General features: G+C 32.8%; 1 protein-coding gene across 4 annotated transcripts in view; it reads right to left on the bottom strand.

The window, feature by feature from the left end:
- Positions 1–26,793, bottom strand: part of LOC128214550 (kelch-like ECH-associated protein 1) — a 41,132-nt gene that overhangs the window by 13,968 nt on the left and 371 nt on the right. Inside the window, exons 1-2 of one of the 4 annotated variants that reach the window (XM_052921077.1) lie at positions 13,212–13,240; positions 9,007–9,082 (exon numbers count right to left, since the gene is read on the bottom strand). The gene's annotated coding sequence lies outside the window, so the exon portion shown is untranslated. Of the gene's footprint in view, positions 1–2,002; positions 2,126–2,461; positions 2,579–9,006; positions 9,083–13,211; positions 13,241–26,793 lie in introns of those variants that run through there. The other 3 variants (XM_052921075.1, XM_052921079.1, XM_052921081.1) reach the window with 3 other exon arrangements.

The raw sequence follows: 26,793 nt of genomic DNA, 5'->3' as shown, positions 1-26,793 counted from the left end.
CAATTTAATTGGGAAACTCATGATATTTTTTTAAGGACTTTTTTTTTTATATGGGATCTTTCATTGATTGTCATTTAATACAATAAAAATAAAAAATATATAAAGCAAGCCTTTGGCAAGGATCCTAACTTTTCCATAAAGAAATATAAGATTTTTTTATCACATGGTACATTCTACAGGAAATATTCATAGTTATTCATTTTTCGATAAAATGTTTGATGCTACTTAGAAGGGCAAAATTAAGTCAATGTCAAATTGTAATTGAAGTATTACCCTCAGAACAAGCATGGTCAATGTGATTAATCATTATATGAGACGCAATGAGCACTTTTGGGCCTTCTGAGATATATTTGCTTTTCTTATTTTATTGGGTATTTAAATTGAATTAAATTATATTGCCTAAGATACAACTTTAAAAGAGAGACCATGTATTGCACATTTCGAATACTAAATTTGACGTTATGCACATGTCATCATTACAGAAGTACATTATTGAAATGACTAGCAACACAGAATCTTTATGGAACATATAAAAAAAATTAAAAAAAAATTGATTATTCATTTTTGTATTATTATTCCGTTGGGCCGTTTTAAACACAGACTATGAATGCAGTCAAAGTAGTAAGGACGAAATCCTTGGTTGCTTTGGAAACATGAGTAAACTTAAGGTCATAAATCATTGAGAAAATAATGTGCCAATGACAATCCTTTAAAAGATTGAAGTTTGGAAGAAATTAATGAACATTAAAAAAATAATTAATTTGTAATGATATTATAATAATGTCCGAAGACCCAAAATCGCACGATGCGGTTCATATAATGTACATATACTTGGGAGGGACCATAACCTACAGTCTCATCCTCTGGAATAGCTTCTTGTGTCATCACGTTTCTATGTTAGATTTATTTCTAAAAAGATAATGTTTTCTCATATAAATATAGAAAATTAAGCATAAATTATGTCAGTTAGAATATATTTAGAATAAGTTTATGACTGATATAAATGCATTAGATGAAAACATTATTTTTTATTCTTCTTTATCATTTATCTACAATAGTTTATGTTATCTGTTTTATACATTATGAAAAAATACAAAGCTTCATGTAGCTATAAAGGGGCTTGACACCAGATGATACAATTGCAAGAAAAAAAAAGAAAATTGTCAAAAACTTACATAAAATTGACATTGTTGTGTTCAACAAAATGAATCTTATTTACTGATGTAACACATCGCTTACGACACATGCATCTTTCGCAGTTTTTGCACATTTTTCCAATTCGAAATTTACTAGGGTTGTCTACCACATAAATCCCAAATAAGTTTAAAAATAGCATCGGTATATGAATCTGTTTCCATAACAGATACGATTTAAACTGAGAAACCATTATGCACTATTTCAAACAGGGAAACACAGATGAGACAGCAATATGATTGTTGCGTTTATTATTTTAACCATGTAAAGTGATGTATTATCGACCTCCTACTAGCTTGCATTGACAATTCTAGGCTTGTTTTGTGGAAATACTGTATTTGCCGATTTTGGAACCATCTGGTGTCTAGCCCCTTAAAATAACTTCAAAATTAATGAAGCTTCGCAATAATGACTAATGATGTTATTTTCTGCCTCAAAATTTAAACGACTAATTTAAGTCACAGCAAATGGTTGTTTTTGAAAAACAAACTTATCATCAATTCGAAACTGATCAATCTAATTTCAGAACTACACATCCTCATCAACTTTATATCCATCAAACAATCAATTGATAATAAACTGAAAAGATAAAATTAATAAGAAAGATCACAAAAAAGCACCTTAAACAATCCATGTTGATTCATGTCAGAACAAAAGAAATATTTCTCGATAAAATGTTTATCCATTAAGCCTGAAATTCAGCTTTCGATAAAATGAATTATGAATTAAAAAAAAAAATCACATCATCCCTGTCGATGACAAAATGATCCCCTACAGAACATACAGCAATATAATTCATACAAATTACCTCGTCTTGAAAAAATTACTTCACGCTCGCTGCAATGAATGAAACTTTGCCTACAATTTACTGTGTCATTCTAGCATCACGCATTTGAATGGACATGCTCCACATATTACAGAAGTTGCAGGCTCATTATCCTCATAAAACTCATGTTTATATAATGCTTTGATCATATCAGTAGAAAGTTTAACACCGTCATATTAGTAATTTTACCCACTTCCATTCACCCAATGGATCTAAAATACCTTTGAGTTTAACTCTCACGTTCCCATATACATAATCGACAGAATATTCACTGATATCGTACATCATTTAAACTGTTACTAAACGCTCATGTTAAAAACCTTTAAGAGAGAAAACTGCCAACTCATAATCACCTTTTCGTTGTATAGTTTTAAACCGAACCATTTAAAAAAAGTTATAATTACAAATACAATGTAGTCTGATTTAAATAAATGACATTACCTTGGTCGATTTAATCACACAGAAAATACACAGATGTTAAACTAAGCCACCGAGCTTAAGTGTTCATTCATTCGTATGGCTGGTGATATCTGGTGTACATTAATGCACTACTACGTCAATGACTCGGCAGTTTTTCCCCAATACCATATTTGCACTAACTAAGCAGTTATGTCCAAACAATACAACCCAGTGACATCAGATATCACTGTACTGATGGTATACAGATAATAGATAAAGGTGGGAAGGATGGCCATTTCTCCTCATATCTGACAATTGGTGTTAAGCAATCAATACTTAATTGATTTTTTCTTTCTCACTTGTTTTGCAATGATTTTCAATCTTCAGAATTTTTTCTTTCTACACATTTTTTAACATATTAGTATTTAGAATACAACATGCATTTACAGCCAATGAAATAATTGCAGATGGGCAATCATTAAGTACTAGGCTTAATCATTAAGAAATTCAACTTTCGAGGGTGGTTCACGGTCCGCCCACTGCCACTGCCAATACATAATCCACGCATCAGACTTTGCATTGACAATGTTTCAACCAAGGAGGTAATATTATACGCTCATTCTGCCCATTCTTAATCATTAAGATATTATTTCATGTCAGCTAACAATTACTTAGAGTTCATACTAATTTGTTGGCAAATGACAATTGAGGATTTATTCCATTTTATGCAGCTCAATTTCTGAAAGTGGAGAAAAAATGGTGCGCTTTGATCTTGGAGGTTGTATTCCACTCGAGTGTTTTTTTTTAGATTCAGATTTCACGGGGCGCCAGCCCAGTGAAATCAAAATCTGCAAAAATCCATAAGAGTCAAATACAGAGTCGAATATTTTTCCTTCTATTTTCATATAATATATATCTACGCTGCATCGAAACCTAAATATGTCGATGAGTCGAGCACAATAGTAGGTCCCGAGTACATAAATCATGCACAAAACCTTATGGCTCCCTCGAGGTCATAATTTCACACTTTTTCCCGAACGCGTGTTCAGAAATTAACATTTCCCCAAACGCGTGTTCAGAAATTAACAAACAATTGCTAGGTGTAAAAAAAATTGCAAGTTGTAAAAATTGCAATGACAGTTGAAGCTAAGGTGTGAAAAAACGTTTATAACTGTTTACGCATTACCGATGATAGTTGATAAGGGCATTTGGGAAGATAATTATGAGAAGGTAATGAAGCATTTTGTAAAAATAAACATTTCTATTTATTTATTTATTGTTAATTCTTTTTACATTTTACATTTAGCAGCCTTTGAACATATGAGCGATTTCCACAATGGTACACTTAATCGGTGTCTTAGTAAACAGTCGGTTTGACGACTTCAAACTTAAAATGCACTGATACAAGATATTTCATAACAGATTGGAAACATGATGTTATATACATGAGTTCCGCTAAAATTAGCTGAAATTGAAACTCGGGTCGTTCAAAACATTGGTTCCCTCGAGGATTTGGCTCTGTCCCAGGCGTCCTCGAGCGATCGCAGTTTTACTGTACATATTATTTCATAGTAAATGTCATTTTAGTGTTGCACTTTTTTGTTTTACAACATTATTTAAACATCGGGCAATGATGCTTGCTATTACCTGCCGCCAGCAGATTGGGTATAGCATGTGGTTTTGTGATGGATTTAAAATAAAGTAATTTATTGATAGATTTTAGACTTTATTATATATGCTTTCCAGTGATTTATCAGTTAAATAAAAATGATATTTCACTGTATTTTCACTGTTTTTGAATTTTAGCCCAGTCTCAATTCCAAATCACACATCAGTGTGCATAGGTCTGGGATAGACATTTCCGAAATTATTATACTTTTGCATGTATATTTCACCTCGTGAAAACTTCAATTAAAATTTCAGTTGTGGCGTTAAAGAGCTTTTGGTGCTCAGTCGGTGAAATATATTATGATCTTAGTATACACTGAAACAAACAATTATTCTCTCTCAATATATAATTGATATGTTAAAACATTTAGCAAGATAGAATGCATTTTATTTTGTATATGCTGTATGAGTAGGGTACGCGAAAAAATCCCATAAAGCGTACTTGCAGTTCTTGGTAATTTGTTTGCTTGCCCTACTGCATGCATTCATACAACATAAACACAAGAAAAATCAATATTTATATTTTAGATAATTATCCAGTATGATTGTAACTTAGTGATTTCTCCTACAATTGAGAATTTGTTCTGAAATGAAATGAAACCGACAACATCCGTTTGTATAAAAGAAAGCTCAGATATTAGTAATGTATAACATAGGTTAAAAATGACATCACACAATATTGAAAAAAACAATGGCATCATAACTCCTTACGTGTGATACAATATGAACATCAATTTATTATCTATACAAAGATCTAGGCAAATGTTAATATTTGAGTTTACCTGCCATAATATGGGCCACATTGCATGATTTAGGCCGTCGAGCATTATAATTGCAAATCAAATTATCATAAAATGCCCAAAATATTGTGCAATATAAAAAGTTTAAATTTTCATCTAATTTTCTTTCTTTAAAGGATTGTCATCAGCGCATCTTTGTCTTGATGATTTATGACAGTTACTTAACACATGTTTCCATAGCAACCACTGGTTTCGTTCCAACATGATTGCACTGCATTCAAAGTGTCTGCTTAAAACAGCCACATAATTCAAAAATACAAATTTATTCAGTTAACGCTTCCTTTTTATTGTCTTTAGAGATTTCATTTTAGGATAATAACTTATGAGCTAGTTGATATATTGATACATTAATGATGCTTGTCATTTTGATAATGTACTTTCGTAATGACACCCTGTTTGTGACATCAAATTAAGTATTCAAAAAGCGCAATGCATGGTCTTACTTGTAAACACACATATTCCACAGTTATAGAGATATCATCATGAAAATTTCAGTATTACCTTCTAAAATGTCACTTATATGAAATACCCTATAAAACAATAGAAGCAAAGGCATGTCCCAAGGCCCAGAATCATGTGATGATATTCTATCACATGTCATGTTAGACGTTTTCAATTGAATACAATGCGTTCTGATCATTTACTCCTGTTTTCATCCATAGGCACCATTTTTTGCCAATGACGCCGATGTAACGATATCCAGGCTATGATTTTTTTCATGAAATTTTTTGAAAACCACACAAGCTGATATAAATGATATATATTTTTATTGATATAATTTTTGCCGAACATGTGTTACCTAATGACAACAGTACACCCTTGCAGTAATGACAGTTTGACAACTAGGTTGATAAATGACTTCACCACACTATAATGAGTTAGCGAGAAATGCTCTTTGAAGAAGTACAACCGTTACGATTTTTTTACACATTTATTTCTGCACAATCGTCAGAGAACAGGAAAAATCAGTCTGAATGTTTTTTTTTATTACTACTGTCTGCAAAATTAATGAATTATGACTTTCGAGATTTTTAAACATTGAATGATCGTAGTGTCAAACGATAAGGGTCACGATAAAAGAAGTAAAAAGCCTGGTAAATTTACAACATGTGACAAAAATATATAGTTAGCCTTGAATATGTAAACCACTTTCATTTTTACTTTACTTGGAACATTAATAACAATAACTTCATTCTATGTTGTTCCTCTATTGCTTATTAATTGCTCCAGTTTTAAACCATTGAAGGAGATATCTTCTTTATAATTTTTATTAATGGTACCACTAGCAGATCCAGGAGAGGGGCAGGGGGGCACCCCTCCCCCTCTCTCCCCAATCTTCCAAGATTACTTTTTGTTAAATATTGGAGCAAAAAAATAATAGAAATACACCCAAAATGCACCATTTAGGACTATAAATTGTTAAAAAAATTCTAGGGGGGGAGTACCCCCAAACTATCATGCCAACACTTTAAACCAATTAAATTTTGGTTCTGAGGGAGGGGCACAAGTCAACATGTTACAACCCTAAGAAGCGCCATGCCCTCTCTCTAACATTAAATCCTTGATCCGCCCCTGGGACACATGACATTTGTTCATTAATCAGCATTTTAGAGTCAATATTCTCATAAGGCCAAGAAAGTTTGTTTTTATGTCTCTGAGGAACAGTTTTGAAAAATTAAGGATTTTTTTTTTATTTTACTCATTATATCTAGAAAATCATGTCTGAAAGCTGAATGTAATTGAATGAAATGTTAGAAGATGGTTAAAGACCTCGTCTTACACGTTAAAGAATAAAAGAGGATAACTGTGTGCTTGACCCGAGTGTACTTTCAGTGTTCAGGAGGTGAAATATATTGCAATCTTACACTGGAATAAACATTTTATCTTTTATTCCAATTCATCAAAATCAATAATTAATTGAAATTGAATCTGAAAGTCGCACTAAATTTTAACCAAAGGACTTCATATCAGAAGTTATGTTATTGATTTTTCTATATAAAAAATGTGTGATATCTTTGTTTAATACATCGAAATGACCTAATTTTGATAAACAAGCAAAAATTCCAGGGAAACATGAGAGTTATCAATATCAGCTTTCAGATGTCTTACAATTTGAGCTTACTCGGTAATCAAATTAGTATAATATTATGCCTAAAGACTATTTTTTTGGCCTAAGTGTAAATGATGCCTATGTGATAACCTTGCGTTGTTTACCAGTTTACCGGTTAGTAAAAAAACTTCAGCGAAATATTATCAATCTTATGAGTAACAAAAATAAAAGCTGAGCAGAAAATAATAGATAATTACAATATCAATCAATACAGGTGTTACTTTAAATAATGTCAGAATGACATTAACAACTTTGACTTTTTTATCCAAGGATACAATCTGTTACAATTCAGACTACTCTGTACTAGGAAATAATGAATTGGCCAAAAAATATAATATGTAAAGAAATGAATTTACATTGTATCTTTCAATAAGGCTGTAACGCACAGGGTTGTCAATAAGTTATTGTTGAACCGACTGAAACCGAAAAGTAGGCGGCCAGCTAGGGGGATCCGTGGGCATGCTCCCCCCCCCCGGAAAATTTTGAAATTCAGCGCTTCATTTCCTGCATACTGGGGCATTTTTGGAGTATTTAATTAACCCTTTACTTCATAGATACGCAATTTTACTTGTCTATCCATAGCTTCAATATTTATGCAAAAAGCTACAGAAACATGCTCAGTAGCAAAAAGTTTAAACATAAACCCGGTTTAGTGGCAATGAGCAAACACCAAAGACATAGAACACAAAATCACAAACAAGAAACATAGAACAGCACAAAACTCTACAAACAGCACGGTAATCCTTCATACGGAGATCCTTGCTTTATCGATAGCTTCATAGATACGTAATTCTAAGTACTCGTAATGTAGGATCATTTATTTTCATATCTGTTTCTTGTTTATTCGCTATAAATTCATTTCCATGAAGTATAAACATCGATAAATACAATGCACCAAAAAACAACACTACAGTATGTTACTATTTTAAGAATTTTGGAAAATCGCGAAATAAGGTCATTGGTATCAATGATGCGTAATACGTTGACTGCACATGTTTGTGGGCATTCATGTCTCGTTTTCCTCGTAGAAATTTACACAATGCTGCAAGTTATAATTAACTACTAATAATACCTATCACTCGCCGAACGTCACAGGTCATGGTTCAGAATAGTGTCAAAATGTCGGCAATGTTGGATAAACAAAAATCGTCTGCTGTGTCTACAAATACGCCGAATCGTAAGATAATGATTCAGATTATCGGGAAATTTTAAACCAGTCAAGGCGATGCTCTAAATATCGAAAAGAGATGTTATAGAAAAGGGCCGTTTTTAGCGGTAAGAAACATTTATTACCAAAAAAAACTAGCGATCAATTTATTTTTTCTTCCGAATTTGAACCGGCCCAAACTCCATTTGAACCGTCCATTTCGGCCGGCGGGCAGTTCTTATTGACAACCCTGAACGCATTGTTATATATTATTCTACGGGGAGAAAAAAAAGCAACACTGTCTTTAGTAATTCTAAAATGTCTTCCAGGCTTCTTTTTAAATGATGTAAAATTTAGCCTGGACCCCCTAGCAGGTCTAAACATCATGAAAAAAGAAGCCTGGACGGCATTTTAGAATGACTACAATGTCTTGGTCTTTATACATGTATATTAACTAACTGTAAGTACTGCGGCCAGTTACCATCTTATAGCTCCTCCCACTAGGGGCTGGGCCTATTCAAAGAAACATTGCCAAGTCAAGTTCCCCTTTTGAGATATACATGTACGAAGAAAGGTTAAATATAACTTCAAAAGTGCAAACAAATATATGATAATTGCCTATACTTTGTCAACAGATATGAAAGTGTGACCCATTCCGTTACAAGTCAATGAGAGCTACAGAATGTATCAGCCGTAAGTGAGTGATAATTAACACGTTCACGTACACCATTCATACCTTTGAGTTATTATTTCTATGTGTCTTAAAGGTCAATATGACATCAGAGTGAGTAAGCGAAAACTCAGAACTATGCCACATTATAGATAATTGCGAAACACCGCAACAATTTGTAAATGTAATTACCTTGTTTAGCCATTAAATGGCTTATAGGCTAACCAAACCTCAAACCAGCCATTATGGTTGCTGCCACAGACTGCCACTGAAAAAAAAATGGATGAGAATATTCCCATGTTTTTTGTTGAAGAGACTAGACATTAGATGAAACCAATTTGCAAGAAAAAAAGAAAAAATAACAAAAAAATAACGTAAGATTGATATTGTTGTGTACAACGCATTCAATCTTACATAAAAATGTGTCACATCGCTTACGACACATGTATCTTTGGCAATTTTTTTGTATTTTTCCAATTCAAAATTTACTGGGTTTTATATGGTAGACAAACCCAAATAGCTTTGGTTTTTATATTGGGTACTAATTATGTGACTTTCACATGCTAAGTATACACACTATAAACTAGGAAACCATTTCGTGGTATTTTTAAACAGGTAAACCCAGCTAAAACAGCGACAAAATATTATTTTAATCATGTAAAATGATGTATTATGGGCCTCATACTACAGTGTGTGTATACCACGTGATAATTTGCATCATAAATGCTATGTCGGAAAGCAATATTTTGCTTCTAATGAAGACTTTAAACAAAGAAAACTTCACTATTTCTACACCATTTTCAATTAAACATAGCGCAGTCTACGCAGCTTAAGGAGCCCCACCTTCGGTCTTTTACCAGAGTTTGATTGAGAGTTTAGTTTCTTAAAACACTTCGACAAACCTTCCCACAATACGGCCGTCTGACGGAGCACTGTCAAAACATTATTTTGGAAACCGGTTTGTCGAAGTGTTTGATGAAACTAATAATCTTATCAATTTTCGGTAATAAAGCGAAGGTGCGGCTATTCAAGCGGAATAGACTGCACTTTGTTTTATTTAAAATGGTGTGGTAAAGGAAAAGTTGTCTTTGATTTAAAGACGTCTTTATTTTAAGCTAGCATATGTGACGTAATTTATCACGTGGTATACACATACTGATACTAGCTTGTATTGATAATTCTAGGCTTGCCTTGAGGAAATACTGTATTTGCTGACTTTGGGACCTTCTAGTGTCTAATCCCTTGAATATGTCATCATTGTTAAAAAAATTTACACTTTCCAATATCTTATACTTTTAAATGCATCCTCTTATTCAAGCATGTTTTCCCCATATCATAGAGCTGCAGAGATTGAAAAATGGTAAAACATATTTTTAATCATATCATTGACAAAAACAATTCATGCATTTGTCAACCAGACGAAAACAATTGATGTCAAATAAGAAGGCCTCGGGCAGCTTAAATTTACCCAGACATGACCAGGTCAATGATATATCTATATCTAAACTGGACAACTGGACATTTCCCATATTTGTTAAAGTAAAAAGCAAATAATTAAGAATTGAAATCTGCTTTGAATGGCAACCTTGTATAACACATCCAAATTGTTCCAGCCAATAGCTGAAGCCTGGAATTATAAATATTCTGGTTTTCCCAAGCTAATCCCCGGTACTAACAAAATTGTACCGTTTTAATATACACACGTTAATTTGGAAACAACAGAATCATTGATCTGCTTAGTACATTAAATTTAATAGCTTGAATTTCACCTTTTATCTGTACTGCCTATCTGGTCTAAATAATATATGAAAATGAATAAATCTGATGAAAAGTAGCGGGTATTTAAAATAATTGATGTCAAAAATAATGAAATTATTATGCTTATTGAAAATGGCCCCTGTACTAAGTTAATTTGAATATCTTAACAGTTTTTTGAGTTATGGCGAAGGGTCATGTTTTGGCACACCACAGTGATACAAGCAACAACGCCAATGTTATGACAATACCCCCAAAGAATGCATCAGATATATATCTTTTGTCAAATAATACTCCAAATACAATTAAGACCAAAAGGGCAATAGTGTATTATAAACATGAAAGGCTTGTCCTTCCCGCAGGTAAACCATTCAAAAGAATATATATCTCATTTTTATGCAATTTCACATTTGAAACATACCTCAAATATTTTGTTACGAAAACGGGTTTCATTTTTTGAACATAAAACTAAAATGAAATAAATACCAAATATTTCACTGTTAATTAATTTGTACTGAAATAATCCGGTCTACTAAACCCTTTCGCCACAGGATAAAATATCATATTCACTTATAATAAAGATATGTAAGTTTTCTATTTAAAAATATACACATACAGTGGAAACAGACAGTTTAACTAAGCCTTAGTAAGGTGACAGCAGATGTTACGAAGGGCTAAAATTCATTTGGTGCATTTATACCAACATTTAATCTTTGAAACACAATGACCCAGTAACCTACCAACCACTGAATGTTCCAAATTTCCAATCCCTATTTAACTGAATATTATGGCATTGGAAAGAAACTAGAAATTATAGCTGTCACATGTTTTCGACACAGACACAGGTATGGAAACTATTTCCATTTGGAAATAATCACATGAAAATATGCATTTTATGGTGTTACCCATGTATCAAAAATTAATCTTTTTTTTTTTAAAGAATATTAAAAGGGGCTAAAACTCCCTAAAACGGAGATGGATTTGACCAAAAACGCCAGAAAATTGTTTAAATAAAAAATACCTGTATTAAGTCATTAAGGATACCATTATTTTTTGGCAAATTGAAGTTGGAAAGAAGACATTACTCCATCAAGAAATTGTGGCTTGTAACCAGAGTCAAAGGGGGGCCTAACTCTGTCAAAAAGCCATTGGGTAAGAGTTTGCTGGCATCATCAGATCCCAGAAAATCTGCAAATCGGTGAACAAATTACAGCTAATTATTTTCAATGCAAAATCTTTTTTTTTATTCAAATTTGACTAATATAAATCAGTTCAAAGACTTTAAGTACTATTTAAAGTACACATTTCTAAGAAAAGAAATAAATTTCTTCTTATATCCAGTAGTTAAATATAACTGCCTCATAAACATGTCGGTTTAACGGCCATTAAAACATAACCGAATTGTGTACCTGACTTAAATGAAATAACTAATTAAGGTAAAACTATGTTACCACTCATCATTTTGCGAAAGAATTTTAGGTAAGGTTGAATGTTCTTCTTTAAGATCGACTTCAATACATGGGCGTAAGAAATCAAATTTAACCAGAGCACAACAATAAGTTCAAATGATTGACCGTTTTTCACAATGCACAATCTTATCACGTAGTGTCTGTCTAAATAAAAAATTCTGCATTTATATTAATTCTATATATTATTATACAAGTGTCACAAATTAAATTGAAAGTTTTACTTGTTAAAACAAATACACTTTGTTTAAACTGACCAATAATCTTTTATTTTCAAAATAATTAGGGTAAATATTAAGAAATATTGATCCATACGATAGTGCATTGATGAGATGACCATAAAGAGCACAACTTGAACCATATCTTTTTCTTTGCGTTTGGACTTACTTACCATGCTTTATCATGCACACACATGCAGGGGTTCCAAAAACCAACAATTTGCCAGTCTGGACCGATCTTGACAATGCCAGACCGATTTGTACCAAGTTTCATATTACCTTAACAAGTTATGGCCAACATTTCAGTTTATCATGCACATAAACAACAGCATAAGAAGCTTAAAGAAAAAAGTTTAGAAGTAGAAACTTTACTGAAACATACAAATTCCCCCAAAATTCACAACCACATGATTTTATTGGAATATATCATTTTATATAATTTCATATCTACCTGTTTCAATCATTCTTGAAAGTGGGTGTATAATACTTAAACAAGTTGCAGACAAGCAGAGGCCAATGATTGCCCTTACATTTAAAAAGGGGCATAACTCTACAATTTTTAAAGGCAGAGTTACAAGCCTTCCTATGCATGTGCATTGCATCTTCAACAGGTGTATTAAGTTTGATTGGAATATATTGAACTGTTTAAGAGTTACAGCAAAGTTATTCATGATGCCAACACGGACAATGACAACAACAACAACAAGGCATGAAACCTTGACTTTCATGTTTCTTCATAAAACACAGCAGCTAAAAAATTAGCCAACTTAACATGCAGGAGTGTAAGTGAAATGCAAGATTGAATGAAAAGAGGAATGTGGAATGTCACTTAACACACTTTACATAAAGGTCAAAATGGTGAAACAAAGACGTCAATATAAATCGGTTATAAACCATAAATCACCATGCAAGATTTTTGCGACCATGCAATTAAAACAAAACACTGTAAACTGTATACCGTATTTTTTAATTGACACACTTTTAGCCATGTCCAATACTATTATTCTGTTCCGCCTCAAAGGATAAAACCCAAAATAATCTACTTTTAAACTCGCTTTATAATCTTTGTTATGCTATGGTTCACTTTATCAAATATGCGAACGTGAAGCGAACCAATGTGAAGGTTAGTAAGTATGAATCGGCATTTTTGTGTTGATAGGAAAAAGTAACTCTATGAATTTTGTGAATCAGTTTTTAGATAGGCAAATTTTTGAATTTCAAAACTTGCAAAAATCAAAGTTTAATGGCAAAAAACATTGCCACTCAAAATAATTACTAAATTAAAGGTAAAAAAATATGAAAAAAAGCTTTAAGATGATGATTTCTAGGAAATGGTTAATGTTGAATTACAAGAAATTTCACGGAGAATTGCATTTGACAAATGTACAAGAGTTTAACTTCGTTACCAAAAAAACAATAATTATAAAAATAATAATAATAATATTAATTATAATGATAGTAATAATGTATAATGTTTAAAAGGAAGTCTCTATTGGTTTCTGCAAAAAGAAGACAAAGTTGTGAAAACAATTCATATCTATCAAAATGTTTATGAAATTCATACGATTAAGATCAATTAATTTTAATGCAAATTCATGCAATAATTCAAACCAAAACGAAAAACAAATTGCTATGATTTATTTGAAAAGATGCATTTAATCGATGAAAATGTCCTCCCGAAGTAAAGTTCCTGTGATTTAAATTTGTCTAAATCTGTCCATTGAGTATATCAGCATGAATATTAATTAAAAAAAAATATTTGGTAGATGGCCAGTTAATAACAGCTTTTTGCCATTCAGTTCTTACTAATTATAAAAGGACTGTGGGCTGGCATAATAGCAGATAGACAGGCAGGCATGTAGGTAGACAGGCAAAAAGGTGTGTCGGCAGACAGAAAGACAGCTCCCAGGGAGGTAGTTAGGCAGACAGGTCTGCAGGCAAGTAGTTAAGCGGACAGGCTCGTTAATGGGCAGACAGACAGGCCCGCAGACTGGTAGTTAGGCAGATAGACCTGCAAATGGGCAGAAAGACAGGCCTGCTAACTGGTAGTTAGGCAGACAGACCTGCAAATGGGCAGACAGACAGGCCCGCAGACTGATAGTTAGGCAGACAGACAGGCCCGCAGACTGGTAGTTAGGCAGACAGACCCGCAAATTGGCAGACAGACAGGCCCTCAGACTGGTAGTTAGGTAGGCAGACCTGTGAATTGGCAAACAGACAGGCCAGCAGAATGGTAGTAAGGCAGGCAGACCTGCAGGTAGGCAGTCAGGCAGACAGGCCCGCAGTCAGGCAGACAGGCCCACAAACAGGTAGACAAACAGGCCCATAGGCAGGCAGACAAGCCCTTAGGCAGGCAGACAAACAGGCCTGAAGGCAGGCAGAAGGCCAGCAGAAAAACAGGCCCACAGGCAGTTAGGCAGACAGATCCGGAGGGGGCAGTTGAGCAGGCCCGCAGGTAGACAGACAGGCAAACAGGCAGACAGTTAGGCTGACAGATTTGCAGTCATGCTGGCAGACTGACCAACATGAAGACATGCAGACAGACAGGCCACAGGCAGATAGATCAGTTGGGGAGGGGGGGGGGGGCAGTCGGACAGGCCCGCAGGTATACAGACAGGCAGGCAGGTAGGCAGACAGATCCCATGTCATACAGGCAGCCTGACCCAGATGCAGGCAGACTGGCATGCAGACACCCACACCCACTGCCAGACACACAGGCTTGCATGCAGACAGACAGTCTTGCAGTTTTGCAGGCAGATGGACCCACAAGCAGGCAGAAGAAACCCAGGTAAACAGACAGACAGACATATATATATACAGACAGGCAGAAAGACAGACAGACAGAGTGGCAAGTCACAGATGAGGTAACATAAAATAATAATAAAGCAAGGTGAAAAAAATCTCACGTATTTATAACTCAAGGCTATGCACATTCCATTGTGCACTTGACGTCTCTTGGCACCTAAAAGGCCTTCACCTTACAATACACACGTCATCCACAAAGATTTATCTGTGTGCAATTCCTTCAAATTTGATGTAAACGTGACCAGCGATGATGAAATTGCAACATTGTTAGGAAAAAATGTGGACCAGTCACATAACCTGCGATTGAATTCTATTTGCCATAAATACCACCCTTAGTGAAAATGTTCAAGTGCATATCAATTTATCAAATAGCTGTGTCCGACTGTCAATTTTTGTGCATTTGTCAATAATCTTAAAATTATGCAAGCAAATCAGTGTTTAAAAATACTCTCATGGAATGCTAAGTATGTTTTCTGGTATTAAGGATTGAACACTTTTTTTATAAAACAATACCAATTTTACAGAAAAAAATCTATTCCAATGCCCTGACGTCTAATGTCAATCACATTATTTTGATTTTTTATTAGATTATAAATCTATCTCAAATGTGAACTCAAAAATTGATGGTTTGGTTTAAAGAACTTAAAACAATTTCTACATGACAAATATTTTTTCTCTTATTTGAATGGACTGACACAGCAAAAAATATTTCATAGTCACGTCCACATTTAACGCAGACTGACACATGTCCGTCGGAAGTCTTGTTTGAAATACACTGGCCTATTATCTTTAATCCACTGACCGACTGCACATGCCCTGGCTTCCCGCGGAGTGGTACTACGACAGACGATGTCACCTATATGTAGGATAACCAAAATCGGCCACTGACCACAATGTCAACCTTATAATCCAAAATGTCCGAAACAACAACGAAAATGACTAATCATTTTGATGGCCATTGAACATGCAAAATAAACCCCAATTTGAATGCTTGGCTTTTTGTTTTTTGTTTCACAATTATTTGAAAAAGTAGATAATTTTTAGCATTGTAAAAATATAACTTTTTGTTGTAAGTAAAATTCAAGCTGATAATTTAGCCAACAGGGAAGTTCTATCAAACTAACAGGAAAACTTCATCAATGCTTCCTTTCTTAACTTTGAGCCAATCAGAGCCAGGTATTTCATGCCCTCTATTATGGTTATTGTCATACATGGTGACTTCGATGATTAATTAATTGTGCCGCTATTGGGACTCACTACGACAGTCCCTACCACTCCCTTGGAATCAAATTGTTCAATATGTAACACATTACCTATAACGTTAACTGAATTCTAATTGACATTAAAGTTAACATTTATATTTCTTGACAGTATATAAAAAAATTCATTTGGCACACCTCTGATTCTTTTATTCTCATTTCTTTACTTTAACTAAACAGAAAAATGAAGAATGATTCAGGTAACTCTTTTTCTCTGCAAGGAAAAAGAATGAGGAAAAAGTTAATAAATCTGAATGCTATCATTCAATCACTTCATAACCAGGAAAAGTCACAAGGTATTATTCTTAAAGGCAGACTAATAATTCTTTGAATGCATATTTTTTTGCAGTTCAGGTTGGACTTACCGAGAGAGATGTTCGACTAAAGATTTTCTAGATTTTGCAGCATTCGCAAAATTACAAGGTTTTACCAAACTTGTATCTGATTTTAAATAATAATTGCGATGCACATGTGATTACAGCAGCCAAAAATATGGGTTTGTTTTTTGACATATACAATGTACACTCATTATTTAGTGCATTTTGGGTAAATAATGATAATATTAGGCTCTAAAAGCTATATACAGTGATAAAAATTTGACCACCATAACTTTTTACCAAAGTCCGACTCAATAATTAGTCACGGAAAACAATAATTATTATACAGGGATAATTAAGAACTAGACCACCATAATCTTTTACATAAGTCCAACTTTAAAAGCCATGCACAGGGATATAAGAATTTGATGACCATAAAATTTAACCGGAATCCAACTGAAAAACCCTTAGAAACAAAGTTTCCCTTTAATACTGGCTGCCTTAATTATGATATTCATAATGTATCAAGAAATGTTGAGAATTTTAACATCCATAAACCTACACATCTATCACATTCATACGATAATGATAATTGATATTCCAACGATGTAATAATTGTTAAATGTATTACCAGGAAGCGTATTGTCAATAATAAAACAATGTCTAAGTGCGAAAGGTATTTCTAGGAAGAGATTATAAAATTTTGCAAAGTCATAATGGCGAAGCAAATTTAAAGAACTTTCCATTTTGTCTTCAGCTGATATAATCTTTCATCATATGCATTATGTGTGCAATGCTTGAAATAAAACTGACAGAAAGATGCACTATTAATTTCAGTAAATTATTTCAACACTGCTAAATTTAACATTTTTAATGCTAATATCTGCTGTTAAAATCATAAACGGCGTTGCCGTCATAAAAAAAACATCATTATATATTTTGATATATAACCAGGGTTATAACTCGTGTAATGTCGTCAACTGTCATAAATGAAAAGCATTATAAATTATGCATATTATATAGGGATGTTTCAAAATAAATGTGTTTTCCTAAATTTTAGAAAGTCACCAAGCCTCATTTTTGTAATTTTTAGAATAACTTGTTGAACAAATACCATGATATTAAACTAGGCCAAAAAAAATGGTTTGTCTAGAGTTACATATTTTTAAAAAATAGGTAGGGTAGGTGGGCTTTTTTATTTTTTATTATTTATTTTTAGTTCTTAATAAGTTTTTTGTCATCATTGGAGATTGGTGTTAAAATTATAATCTTTATAAAGCTTTAAAGGTTTTAAACTTCATATTAAACAATCACACTCAAAAAAAATAAAATTATTTATTAAGGTGCCTATTTTGTACATGTAGGTATAGGGTTCTATAACCCTGATCCAAGTGACGTTTGTTTTGTTATGACCCTATTAAACACTCATATCAATTGTAATAACCCCTGTATCCCTATATACCCCTATCACGACCCCAGCAATAGCTCTTTCACCTTATATACTACGGATATATTTTATCATAAAGCATGTTCCAAAATACTGAGTATAACAACAATTCCAAATTAGTTTGTTTTATGCAACTACCCAAATAGAGCTCTTTTTTTCAAAGGATTATAAATTAAGATTAAAAAAGTGATTTTAATGCAAGGGCTACGAAGTCAAAATAGACAACATTTACTGTAAACACTCAAAATTAAGCTTTCTTCAAAAAAAAAATATTGTAAAAAAAAAAAATAAGGTAAAAAATGAAAGCAGATCAATTATTTTTTATTAACAGTATTTAACATTTAAACATTCTTATAAAATAATCTTGATGCTAAACTGTACTCAAAAAAATATTTTTCATATGAAATACATTCTGCTAATTTTATTTAATAACTGGCACCATGATTGTTTTCAAAAAAAAAAAAAATGTTTACAAAATCTTTCTTTGAACTAAAAATTGCGAAAGATTTTGTAAACATTTTTATTTTTGAGAAACAAGGTTAACCTATAGATGTTAACTTAACCCATGTTCGGTGTTCACCTGCACTTTATTCAATCATTAAATGAACATTTGTATCTGTCACTGTCAATACAGTGCGTCATAAACTTTGTAGCTATAAATCATATTACAAGCTTCATTAGCATAACATTCCCTTTTTAAACTATCTGTAGTACAGAAAATGAATTTCAATAAACTTCAAATTAATGAATGGCCGATTTCAATGACTAGGTAAAATTTCTGCGCATGCTCAGTGTATCGCAAAACGTGAGATACATGTTCCGCACTGTTGCACTTAAGGTCAAGGCAAACAGAAAGTGAATTGACGAAACTCCAATACCCTGTACTTACATAGATATAAACCCTTACTTACGCTTTTATTGCATTACTGAGCCATCGTTTAGCTCGGTGAACTGGTGCAAAGACATTGTAGATTAAAACCATACGTCCGAGAGTTATGACAATCTTGCATCAGTTTTAAGGGGATAATGATAATAGTTGTTTGTTGGGTGGGTTGAAGTGAGGTCAGACCGGTATATATGACCGATTTCACCTGTCAGGTAATGCATACAATAAAACATTCTTTAGCCTTTTTCGATAGCTATCGCTGATAGACGGAACTAATTCATACAGTCAATAATTGGACTTTTCCAATGAAAAATTATACTTTAAATTATAGAGATATCACAGGAATGATTACTACCCCCACAAGCTGCCTTGAAAAAGATGTTATCTCAGATTTCTAAACGGGTGAAAGATGATATAATAAAAAAGCAAAAGCTGCCTTTAAAAAAGGATGATATTTTAGATTTTAGGCAGGGTGAAAGATGATATAATACAAGAGCACAAGCTGCCTTAAAAAAGGATGATATTTCAGATTTTAGGCAGGTTGAGGGATGATATAATACAAGAGCACAAGCTGCCTTGAAAAAAGATTAAAATTTCCAGATTTTTAGGCAGGTTGAAAGATGATTTAATACAAGAGCTCTGCCAGCGGATGTAAACACGTCATCTTATCATCTCAAGGGGCATAAGAGATGAAATAGTAAAGCCACAGTTACAAGACTTGTGTACCATTTAACTTCATATTAATCAAATCTTATAACAAAGTTTAGGACAATACCTAAAGACACCATTATTAGCTAAAGATTTATAGCCTGCCCTTTTTTGAAGCACCCTTCTGCCCTCATCGAGACCAGCATGTGCACCCTTCAGCCTTCGTAGAATTGAATGCTTCAGATTATCAAATAATTCCTATGATTTGTTTGATATCTGACAATAAAACTAAATGCTTTAAATAATAGAAAAATTCCTGTTTTTGTTTAAAAGCTTATTTTACAATAACAAATACATACACACTTAATATATCTGGCAGCTGTACCCTAAAACTACATTTACTTTAATAAAACTACTTTAATTAAAGAAATTTTGGTCAAATTTTTAGTATTTAAGTTTTTCACAGCCCAATACAATGTGCCCTTTAAACCTTTAGCACCTGTCCCTTTTCTGCAGCAACCTGCCATATCTAAAACCAGGCTCAAACCAGGACATCTGAACTGTTTCTTTTGAAAATGAAAGACAAACTAAAAATAATCAAACAGTATAGAAAAGCATATTCTTAAATGAGACTATGCAAGTTTAATTCATGTTTCTGTTGTACTGAACATAGCTCATCACCCTTAAATATTACATAAAACTACATCATAATTCATTTAATTAATTATCATATAAGTATTAAAGACATTAGGGAGGTCACTATAAGGTAAGTTACAATCATTCATATCTTTTGATGAAGTAAATACCATGATATTTCCTGGATCTGAATTGTGTCTGATATCAATCAACACAATTAAAAATGATAAAAATGATAATTACATTAAATAATAATTTAACTGTTTTAAACGTGAACCAAACATGAATCTTTGAATGTGCTGAATCATTCAGATGAAATCCCCCCCCCCCACTCATTTAAACAAACATTATAAATGCTTTGAAAACGTGAAACGATATAAAGATTTGTTCCACTCCACCTGGTCACTTGACGGAGGTCAGATGTGATCAAAGTAATCCAATGGAATATACAGCTATAAGCTTTTATTTATTAACAAAATATAATCCCATTCCCGGTCAAATGAATAGTTGAAAGACAATGAGCGCTTTGTTAATTGCCATCATATAATACATTAATCATTTTGGGATTTTATCTCACTGCTAGTGTTTGAAGTCTTGGACAACAAAACTCAAAAAAAAGAGTGATGAACTTTTTAAATTTAACTTCAACATTGTGGCCAAATTGCGGCACAAACAATGCAGCAAAAGTGCAAGAAGATTTACAGTACAGGCCCCAATTTCTTGAAGCTTCTTAATGTTAACAGGCTTAAGTAGCTTATTTCAATAAGCCAAAATACATGCTGAAATTTGATTTTGATAATTGAAAACAGGTTTATTGCGATTATCATAGAGCTAATCACTATTTAAAGTCTAAAAAGTCTTACAGAAATAAGTACAGTGGAAACTCACCAAACCGGATCTCCACAAAACCGGAATCCTCGGGATACCGGACTTTTTTCAGAGTCCCAGTTTTCCCCTTCTATTTTCAATGTAAAAAAATCCCTACTAAATCGGAACCCCGGAATTCCGGATACCGGACAAAAAATCAAGAAAATTTGTTAATTGTCAACGTAATTTTACCTCACAAAACCGGACGTATATTTGTTCAAACATGTCAAAATGATTTTGTGTATTAGTAATTCGCGAATCGCGTGTCACTTTGTTTTGACAGCCGGTGCGTCATTAAATATTGCACCTGTGATGTTGTGTTAACTCGATAATCGATAATGATGATTGCGCTTAGGATTGACTGCCGCGCGATAGTCAAACTTGTGAAAAGAAAATTGATTGAAATATTAATTTGTTTGTTGCAGAAAATAAAGAACTAGAAACGGTTATTAAGTGATCATTTTGGAGGGTTGTTTTATCTAAAGACTTCTATAATTAAATCAAATCAGAGCGGTGCGTTAATTAAACTATCAAATATACTTAACAAGCATTAAATTACGCGAGTTGTTTTATTTTAAGACTTGGAAAAAAAGCTGATTATAAAAACGCAGAAATGTTTAATTATGTTTATCACTTTTGCATGTGCTTTAATCATGTCTAAACGTCGAAGAATTGAACTGTCCCTTTTCATTTTATTCCAGTTTTCAACTTCCCTCTACAGGTTAACTCAGTTAATATTTTGAGTAAACTTACTCCGTACATCAAATCTTCACTAAACCGGAATCCTCACTAAACCGGAAATTTTGCCCAGTCCGGACCTTGTCCGGTTTAGTGAGTATCCACTGTATAACATAAGTTATAGATCAACAAAAATAGAGAGCGAAGCTGAATCCTGTTATAAGAGACTTAAGAACTTTCATGAAATTAGGGCCAGAAGGTCTCGAGGCACAGAAGTTGCATTAATACCATTTTTCTCTTTTCATTTTTTCTGTCAACTTTCTTGATTAATTGTATATCTTTATACACTTATGCCTCTGCCAATGGGATGACCCGTAGGATTCACATTTAATCATTTAGAAAGCCTTTGACAAAAAACAACTGCCAAATAAGGTTATTTAGGATTTTACACATGTAAGAATAGAGGCATTTTACGCCCAACACTAAGAAACTTAGCATTTATGTTTTGTCTTCTAAAAATTTAAGTTGGTGCCATTTGAGCTGCACCAGGACTGCATACTTAACCAAAAATAAACACTTTTTATTATTAATAACCCAAAAACCCAAATTTAATTTTCTTTTTTTCGCAATTATCATTTTTGAGTCAACAGTAAAAACACTTTTACCGAAAAAAAGGGCGAAAACAATCATTCAATTAGGATGGGCGAAAAAGTAATTGATGTGAAAAGGTATGTCATTATGACATAAAATCTAAAGAAAACAAGTTAATCTGTTCAGATGTACAGAAAAGTGCTATAAAATCCATATCCATCAAACTAAAATGCTTTTTCTATTCTTAATACCTTTTATCGCAATTAGTCACATTTAGACAATTGAAGGTATAGGGTTTTCATGACCAAGCCTTATTCTGTTCAGTTACTTTCAATCAATATTTAAGATTAAATAGATCTCCAATGGGCGAAAAAATGTCACCCATAACTAATGTACTTTTTTTTTTGCCGAGTCATGATGACAAAGCATAACAAAAATACATTAGTTTTATTACAGATCATTACCATCATCATATGATGAGATCTGTCAAAATATTCATTTTTTTCTCCCAATGGATATTACTGATTCAACATAATGCAATTTTAAATGAATTGTTTCAGTATTAGCTACCATATATCATTAGATATCATTATCTAGGATTTTATCAATACATTGTTTCTTTAATAATACACACACGGAACTCAACACGTAAGTTTGATTCAACCAATAAGCATGGCCATAAATTGATCAATTTAAAATTTAAAAGTCAAATATCTTGAAAGAACTGCCATCTCATTGGTTTAAAAATTATTTAGACCATTCATTTCTTATAATTGCAAACACAAAACCTTTTTGAAGTTTACAATTATTGGTTGCATGGTCCTGACCAAAAATCCTAGCAAGGAAACAAATTCAGCCAGTATATTAAATGCAATTAATTATAAATTGTTTTACATCATTCTTTTAAATTATATAAATGTTTTGCTAGCATGTTGGCTAATGTTTCTGATAATGCAGAAAATTGCAATAATTTAAAAAAAAATATGACAAATATTGAAATGAAAACAAAAACCTCACTAAAAGAAGCTCCAGTGGTTGGCCCTGACAAGTTGGGCGCTATTATAATGATTTGGGCAATTGTTCATTTCATTATGCACCAAAAATAATGTCTAATTGACTTGTAATAAAGGAGGCATTAGCATACAAATTATCGCCCAGATTCAATTGTAGAAGGGTATCAATTCAGGTCACAGGCTTAAATTGCCTACTAATATTTGCATTACCCACTCCGTGTAGGAGTGACGCACGCAAAGTGACTTTTTATGTGGGACAAGAATTATTCCTTGCAGACTTGTTTGAAGTGTTTCCTCATAAAAAGAGCATGGTTTCACACCCACAGAAACTTGAACCTGTTAAACATTCAAAGTCTGATTCAACCATTGATTCCAGTTTCTTATTTCAGTAAAAGTCATACAAATGCAAGCTAAATTTATCCCTTTACAAATTAATGGTTTAGAAATAACTCACTTGGAGAACTGGGCAAACTCAAAGAATCAATTTCTTTAAAATCAGCAAATATTAAAAGTTCCAAAACTGGAACTAGAATGAGAAACCTGTCTGGACTGCCCATAATTTATAAAATTGTCTAGTCAAGGTCACCATGAACTGTACCTCGACCTATTGACCCTAAATCAATAGAGTTCATGTTCTGACCATGAACAATTTGCATACCAAATCAAAAGTGAAAATGTGACAACAACAACAACACGACAATAACATCTGTGTCTGCCATGCCTTGTAGGTGTCGGATTAAAACAAAAAAAAATTGTTAAATGTTACTTAAAGTTAATAAATATTTTCATTCTAAATTTATAAAAATAAGACAAACTTGAAAAAAGGAATATGGCATTTCTAAGCTTTGTTATAATGAATCACTCAAACTTTAATATCCACAGGAGAAAGCCTGACACATGTTGTATTGCAATGAAATCCATTGACCTGCAAGTGTGACCTTGACCTGAAAATGTTAACCTTGACCTGCAAGTGTATCCTTGACCTTGAGATAACAGCATTAAATGTATAAGCTACGCACCTTCAAATGGTGCTCTACATTTCCATATATTTTAATTCAATTATATAGGCTATAAGATATGGCTGAAATGCAGATTTATAATTGCAATGAAATCTATATATTGTGCAACACTGACCTCTGCAATATGTCATGTGACCTAGGAGATAAGAGCAGACATTTTTTAGCAAAACTCATTCACATGGTATTGTGCAATTATGTGAAGTTTGAACTCTCCAAATGGAGTTCATATTGGTATGACTTCTCCTGTTACCCTAGAACAACTTCATGCATAATCCCCTGGTCTTAGAATCTCAAGGCTGAAGGTCTTATTCAGAAGGTCATGCTAATTGCTTTATCAGACATCTTTGAACATCAAATTTACACTTTTTACAGGTATTGGGATATATTTATGGTGTTTGTAAAGGCACAAGTGGTGATTTGTTAATGTCATAGTGGGATAATACAGTTTTAGTCAGCAAAACGTGTGATATTTGCAGTTAGCTTGATATGAGATATAAAATGTTGTATGCATTTTCACTTAAAAGTAGGATTGCAAGGGGTAATTAGAATGATACATGAACATAAATAATGTTATGTTATGTGATAGACATGTTAATTTAATATTCATTTGCAGATAAATTGCAAATATTTACTCTGAAAATTGTATTCGTTGATATTTTTGTGATCAAAGATATCTACTAGTCTATCGAAATACCCACCACAGGTTGTAACAATTCGTAGCGAGCTTCAGAATTGCTCATTTGCATAATACATGCATAAAGGGCACGTATGCAAACAACAAATAGTGTCTTTTAACTATCCTACTCCAACAATTTTTACCATTGACTGATTTTGGGCCTTATTTTTTTTCCTACTTTTTAAACCGCCTATTGATTACAGTTATCATGGAACTTGGGTGTTTTATGTTTATATTTACTTACTTCAACTTTAAATCAAAAAGGCAAGTCAAGAAGCGGGTGGGGTAAAAGGGGCTTTTATATTGAATTGTGTTCAAAATATCTGAGATATGTGTTATTGTGTTATTGCATGGAGCCACCCCTACAAGTAAATGTTGAATTGCATTTCTGGACCATTAATTTATGCTTAATTAACATTATAACTAGTAGAAACAGCTGAAACAAAAACACAAAGTGATCTGGGGGTAAAATAACATTATTTTAAAGGTTTATTTAATAATTTTCAGTCACCTCCAAACAGAATGGCATATGGATTCAGTAGGGATAAAACGATGATCGAGTATTGTCGAAAATCGATTATTTGTGCCCTAGGTCTGCGATAATCGATTTCATTATTCCATAATAGATTATCGATAATGTACGGCAAAGGGAAGTAATCGTGTTGTGTATGTACTGATTTTCTTTCAAACGGGAAACGATACGGACTTTTACGGCAATTAGAAATCAGGGGAACTAACTCTTGCAACATCCATTTCAAAATGTCAGTTCCCATGGACGAACGTGTCTTTTTAAAGTAAAAAATCATCTTCATTGTAATATCAAATATAATTTTGTTTATCAAGCAGAAATGATTATTTATTCAGCATTTCCCCATGTTATATCTTGCTTGAAAAATATTAAATTAATTTCAACATGATGTCATGATAATTGATATGTATTTCATGTAAAAGATTAGAACATTTTTTAAAATGCTACATGTAAATACATTTTGTACTACATTTTTGTTCCAAATTATATAATATCTGTTTTAAAGTGATGAAAATGCTGATAATTATGTAAATAATTCATCAGTTTATGGTTGATCTTTTTAATAAATATAAAACTACTGTCTGGTATATACTTGAAGTGTGGAAAAATCAAACATAACTGATTGTAATATGTTTACTCATTTAAAGACATGTATGTACAAACCAATATAGTTTTGGATATATTTGTAATATATTCCACTTGTTCAGTTTCGATTATATAATCGATGATTGATCGAAATGGCTTGTCTGATTATTTGCGATGATCGATTATGACTTTGGTCCGATTTTCAATCCCTAGGGTTCAGTAAAGATGTAATTTTTTTATCTGCATGATAAGGCAAAATTTAATGATTTTGTTGACATATTATAACAAAAGGTTGTCTGTTTAATGCTTATACTTAATTTCGTAGAAACATACAGGAGGAATTTGGAGTGGCCTGATAATACAGGTGGCCATTTAAAACAGGTGGCCTTATGACAATGACTATAACTTAATGTCCCTCAGAACAAGTTGATTTTGGCAAATATGACATCTACTTTTGTATGTTTAGAATAATGAAGAAGCATATTTTAATCATGATTCTTATTTTTATATACACAAAGCACTAGTTAAACGTTAAAATGCAAGTTAGTGACCCCTCACCCCCACAATTATCTATAAACCTAGTA

The sequence above is a fragment of the Mya arenaria genome, chromosome 13 (assembly GCF_026914265.1).
Source record: "Mya arenaria isolate MELC-2E11 chromosome 13, ASM2691426v1".
NCBI lineage: Eukaryota > Metazoa > Mollusca > Bivalvia > Myida > Myidae > Mya > Mya arenaria.
This window is presented reverse-complemented; position numbering and strand designations above follow the sequence as displayed.